A 6,118-nucleotide genomic window follows, 5' to 3' on the forward strand; every position below is an offset into this window, starting at 1 on the left:
AAAGATAAAAGGCAGTCTCTTCTTCCTTTCTCTCTGCCTGAGCTCAAGGCAGTGACATTTTATTCCATTCCTTCCTGACACAACATGTAGTCCTCCTCTTGACTCTAACGCATCATTAGCACCTGGCATGACTACATACTTCATGCGGCTTTAATAGCTGATAGTTTTCTAATATGGACAGATGGTCCATATTAGAAAACAGATGGTCTGAAAACAAAATACAAATCAGATATGAATAGGTATGTATTCCGTTAGAAAGAAGTCATCTATGTTGCCTAATATTGTTATTAAAAAAGAAATACCATACAGGGAGAGACCCTAGAGAGCATGCTGCAAAGATAAGAATTCTGCTCGCTTCGGCAGCACATATACTAAAATTGGAACGATACAGAGAAGATTAGCATGGCCCCTGCACAAGGATGACACGCAAATTCGTGAAGCGTTCCATATTTTTTAAAAATTATTTGGCTTAACATGAGCCAGCAGTGCGCTCTGGCAGCTCGAAAGGCAAATGGGATCCTGGGCTCCATCAGGAGAGGGGTGGCCAGCAGGGACAGGGAGGTGATTGTCCCTCTCTACTCGGCTCTTGTGAGGCCCCATCTGGAGTACTGTGTCCAGGTGTGGAGCCCCCAGTACAAGAAAGACATTGAGATTTTGGAAAGGGTCCAGAGGAGGGCGACTAAGATGATCAGGGGGCTGGAGCACCTCCCCTATGAGGACAGGCTGAGGGAGTTGGGCTTGTTCAGCCTGGAGAAGAGAAGGCTGCGGGGTGACCTCATTGCAGCCTATCAATACCTGAAGGGAACCTACACCCAGGAGGGGAGTAAACTCTTCAAAAGGTCTGACAATAGCAGGACTAGGGGAAATGGATCCAAGGTGAAGGAGGGAAGATTTAGGTTGGATGTTAGGGGGAAGTTCTTTACAAGGAGAGCGGTTAGGCCCTGGAACGGGCTGCCCAGGGAGGTTGTGGATGCCCCGTCCTTGGACGTGTTCAAGGCCAGGTTGGATGGAGTCCTGGGCAACCTGATCTGAATGTGTATGTTTGGTGGCCCTGCCAGGCAGGGGGGTTGGAACTACATGCTCCTTGAGGTCCCTTCCAACCCGGGTGATTCTGTGATTCTGTGATAAGAAGTGATCATGAAAACTATTTTTGTTTCTTTGATTGTTGGGGTTTTTTGATACTTATCAGAAAAAAGAAGCTGATCCTTGATGTTAGTCTGAGCATTTCAGCTATAACTAGCCTTGTTAGTCAACTGTGGCCAAAGGGCCAAACAGTGCTTCCCAGTCAAAGCCCCTAGCACCCTACAAAACCTAGCTTGAATTCAAGTTCTTTTTTCAACACAATCTTTTATTCTGCACAGCAGAGAAGCAGATCACGTAGCAAGTCTCCACTTTAATTTCATCACTATCCTCTGCCATTATGATTTCCAAAAACTTTGAATGGGGAGACTACCTTTGTAGCTCTGGCAAGTTGGATATGAGTCAACAATGCATCCTTGCAGCCAATTGCATTCTGCACTGCATGAAAAGAAGCATGGCCAGTAGGTGAGGTAATCCTGCCCCTTTACTCTGTGCTGGTGAGACCTTATCTGGAGTTCTGCATCAGATGTGGAGTCGTCAGGACAGGAGAGATGTGGACCTGTTGGACAGTCTCCAGAGCAGGGCCACAAAAATGATCCGTGGGATGAAATATCTTCCCTAAGAGGTTGGTCTGAGAGAGCTGGGGCTGTTCAGCTCTGGAGACACCTGATAGCACCTCTAAGTATCTAAAGAGGGGAACAGAAAGGAAGAGACTGACTCTTTAGCAGTCTGTTGTGATAGGACAAGGGGAAATAATTTCAAACTAAAAGAGGGGAGATTTAGGCTGGATATATGAAAGAAATTTTTTTATGATAATGGTGATGAAGCATTAAAATGCTTCCATGCCCAGGGAGCTGGTGGATGTCCCATCACTTGAGACATTCAGGGTCAAGCTGGACAGGGCTCTGAGCAATGTAATCTAGTTGTAGGTGTCCCTGTTCATTGCAGGGACGTTGGACTAGATGATCTTTAAGAGTTCCTTCCAACTCAAATGATTCTGTGATTCTATGATTCTATGTATGGGAATATTTATATGTATCTACATGAATTGTTTGTACACAAAACTTATGGTTACATCTGATAAATCTATAATCCAGCAGAAATAAAAATGTTTGCATATATTGCAAAAATATTATTTTCTTTATACAGTAAAGAGTTATCCAGTATTTTGTTATACTATCTTTCTTTATGCTTTCTCTTTCCTAGCTGCCTTTCCAATGCCTTCTCAAGAGTTCAGTTTAAATGTGATCCTACAAAGCCTACTATCTGAATATATCTCAGCAGATTTGAAAACTAGAATATGCCACCTGACTTAATCAGCAGGAAATTCATCACCTCCCTTGACCTACTGGCCATATTTCTTTTGGTGCTGCCCAGGATACTGTTCACTTTTTTGGGCATGAGGACACATTGCTGGCTCATGTCCAGCTTGAAATTCACTGGTATTCCCATGTCTTTTTCAGCAGGGCTGTACTTAATTCTTTTGCACCCAACTTGTAATTATAACAGGGGTTACAGCTTGTATTTGGCTTTGTTGATCCTCATGAGTTTTACCTGGGCCTACTGCTTGAGCCAGCTGTGGTCTCTGGATGGTGTCTCATCCCTCAGTTGTGTTGACTGCACCACACCACTTGGTGTCATCCACAATCTTGCTGATTCAGTTCCACTCTCAACATCAGTGATGAAAATGTTAATGCAATCACCAGTTGCAGTACTGCCCCCTGAAGACCACTTGTCACTGATCTTCATCTGGATGCTGACCCACAGATCACCACTCTGTGGATACAATCTCTGGATGTCCAAACTTTTGGGTTGCCTAGGCTGCACTGAGTAAAGAGGAGCTGTTGGGGCCACATATAAAATACATAACATAGTGAATGTATATATATACTTTTAATTATTAAAACATAAAAAAAGAAGGAAACAAAAACATAAAATGAACAATTGAGACATGTATGCTTCAGATAGTCATAAGCGTTGATAAGATTTCCCTCTCAGCTTTCTGTTCTCCAGGCTGAACAGCTTCATCTCACTTTGTAAGGGGATACTCTAGCCCCTAGTTATCTTTGTGGCCCTCCTCTGGACTCTCTGTAGAAGGTTCCCTTACTGCCTTGAACTGAGGAGCTCAGAGCTAGACACAGCACTTCAGATGTGGCCTCACCAGGACTGAAAATTGTGGTCTCCCTCCCCCCACTGGCTCTGCTCATTGTAAAGTACCCCAGGGCAGAAAGAGTAAATTGGTGCAGAGTAACAGCACTGTGAAGAAATTGGAGAGGTCAGGAGAGGAAGGTGAGGGCAGAAAATGCCCCCAGTGCCATCCCAGCACACATCCAGGCCAGGAAGCATTTGACATCTGTCCTCAGTTGTGAGCAGTGAAGGCAGGCAGAAATCCTGCAGCTTTCCTGATGCCAGGACCGGTCTTTCCTCATTGCTGTTCCTCTGTGAGGCTGTCCTGTGCCTGAGAAAGCATGTCTGTGCCCGTGTAAGTGTAGGATAGGCTGTGCATGCCTGCCCATGAGCACGCAGATGTACCCATGCCAGCACCCATGGCAGAGGCCATGGTTGTGGGTGGGAAGCATGGTGTGCCTAAACACAAGAATAAAGGAGTGCATCTAGTGCATGACTGTGTGCTGGGGCAGGGCACTGTCTGCAGGACTGCCTGTGTTTGGCTGTGGCAGTGGCCATGCCACTCATACTGATCTGGCTGATAATGTGCAGGTGAAGTGATAGCAGCAAATAGTGTGAGGGGATCCCTGCGGAGTGAGCCTGTGCATGTTCAGGACTCAGCAGACATCATTGCTCTTTGGAAATCCCACAGAGCCTGAGCTGTTGGCAATGGTGACAGCCTGAAGATACCTCAGTGCTCACTGTCCTGCTCTGATGTGGCTTTCCTGTGCCCTGGGGATGGGCTAGGGGCAGGAGTTTGTGCAAGGCTGAGACCGAGAGGTGCCCATCAAACCTCCAGCAGGGTCTGGGCAGCAGCCTTGGGTCTCTGCTGACAGCCTTGGATGGAAGGAGGTCCTAATGCCAGCTGCAGTCTTTTCTCATGCCCTAGAACCCAATGGTATCTATAGCAGGAGGAATTGGAGCAGGCACACGGTCCAGTTTGGAGATGCAGGAGACCACGGCTGAGCAGCTGGTAAAGAGAGAAGCCCTTGCCCAGGGGTCACAAAGTGCCACGCAGCTCCTGATTGAAATGTTTTTGTATTTCGTTGTGTCCTGCACTCGTGAAACTTCACCTGGAGTATTGCATCCTGTTCTGGAGCCCCCAACACAAGGACATGGAGCTGTTGCAGCAGGTTCAAAGGAGGGCCACAAAGTTGATTAGAGGGCTGGAGAAGCCACCCTATGAAGTCAGGCTGAAGAAGGCTGCGAGGAGACCGTATAGCAGCCTTCCAGTACCTGAAGAGAGCCTGTAGAAAAGCTGGAGAGGGACTTTTTAGAAGGCCTTGTAGCAAGAGGATGATGGGAAATGCCTTAAAACTGGAAAAGGGAGATTTAGACTATATATTAGGAAGGAATTATTTACTGTGGGAGTAGTAAGACGCTGATATAGGATGCCCACCGAGGTTGTGAATGCCCCCTCCCATGAAGCATTCAAGACCAGGCTGCATGGGACTTTGAGCAACCTGGTGTACAACAGGGGAATTGGAACTAGATGATCCCTTCCAACCCAAACCATTCTATGATTGTATGACCAACTTATACGTGGGGAGACAGTGATAGGAATGGATTGGTTATGAAGGTATTGAATAGTGTGGGGCTTAACAGTGATTCCCAGGAAACCTCACTCATACTAGGCTACCAGCCTGAGTATCAACGCTGGGTATCAATGCTTTGAGCACAGCTGTTCGCTAGTTTCCCACCTCTTGTACAGACCGCTTCTCTAGCCCAAAATGCACTGTTTTTGTTTGTTTGTTTGTTTTTGTTTTTCTAGAAAGATGCGGTAGAAAAGCATCAAAAACCTTACAGAAATCCAGATAGATAACGTCCACTGTTCTCCCCGTGTTAGTTGAGCAAATTACTTTCTTACGGAAGGCAATTAGGAGTTTGCCTCTGCATACTGAAGTAGAAGACACTTTCCAGGAAAATTTGGTTAGTTTTTGCTATCAGGTAATCCATCTAGTGTGAAATGAGGTGTGAGTTGCTGTACAGTCTCACAGACTGGTGTTAAGCACCTTAACAAGACACTATTCAGTCCTGAAGGAAGTCCTAGAAATCTTATCTAATATTTCTATCACTGTTCAAAGGCCACGATGTGGTTTGACAACAACATGGAGCTCAGCACCACACAGCATTTTGTTCACTCACTCCACTAGAGTGGAACAGGGGGAAGAATCAGAAAAAAAGATAGAGATAGAGAAAAGATAGAGAAAAGGAAGAGAGAAATAACAGTAACGCTGATAATACACACAGACAGACATATGTGGATTGCTCAAAAAATAATGCCTCCTGTTTATTTCCATGTAAACTGCAACAGATACAAAGAGCTCAATAAAGCTATTTGATAGAGCAAATTCTCAACTATAAAGCACAATTTTTTCAACAGTTACCATCATTAGCTGTGCATTTTCACCAGCAATGAATAAGAGCCTGCATGTCCTGCTCATAAAAATTTGCACCTGTGGAGGTGATCCAGTGTTGCTGTTGCCACTGATGAGAAGCATCACCCACTCCTCATTGTGCTCACATTCACTCTTTGGTCTCCATAAACTTTCAGCAAGCATCCATGAATGTCAGTGGGTGCCTTTTTCCCACTTGGAGGAATTCAATGAGACGTCTTTGCTTCATACACACTTCCATGTCAGACACCATTTCGTCAGACTGCCCCTCTGCTGCCATCTGTCACATGGCAACAGAATGGAATATTGGTGAGAAAGTTAAACCTCTATTGCCATACTACCAACATCTGCTTCCAAGCTCATGAGCCAACAGAATAAAACAAGAGATATTATTTTCAGAGCAACCTTCATGTAGACAGATAGATAGATAGATAGGTAGATAGATAGATAGATAGGTGGATGGATGGATGGATGGA

At 45.3% G+C, this 6,118-nt stretch overlaps 1 non-coding gene across 1 annotated transcript; it reads left to right on the forward strand.

The window, feature by feature from the left end:
• The first annotated feature begins 347 nt into the window (after positions 1–347).
• On the forward strand, positions 348–454 carry LOC125687444 (U6 spliceosomal RNA). The gene has a single exon (XR_007374074.1). It is a non-coding gene; the product is annotated as a U6 spliceosomal RNA (small nuclear RNA).
• The last annotated feature ends 5,664 nt before the right edge of the window (positions 455–6,118 follow it).

This window comes from Lagopus muta, chromosome Z (genome assembly GCF_023343835.1).
Source record: "Lagopus muta isolate bLagMut1 chromosome Z, bLagMut1 primary, whole genome shotgun sequence".
In the NCBI taxonomy this organism is placed as follows: domain Eukaryota; kingdom Metazoa; phylum Chordata; class Aves; order Galliformes; family Phasianidae; genus Lagopus; species Lagopus muta.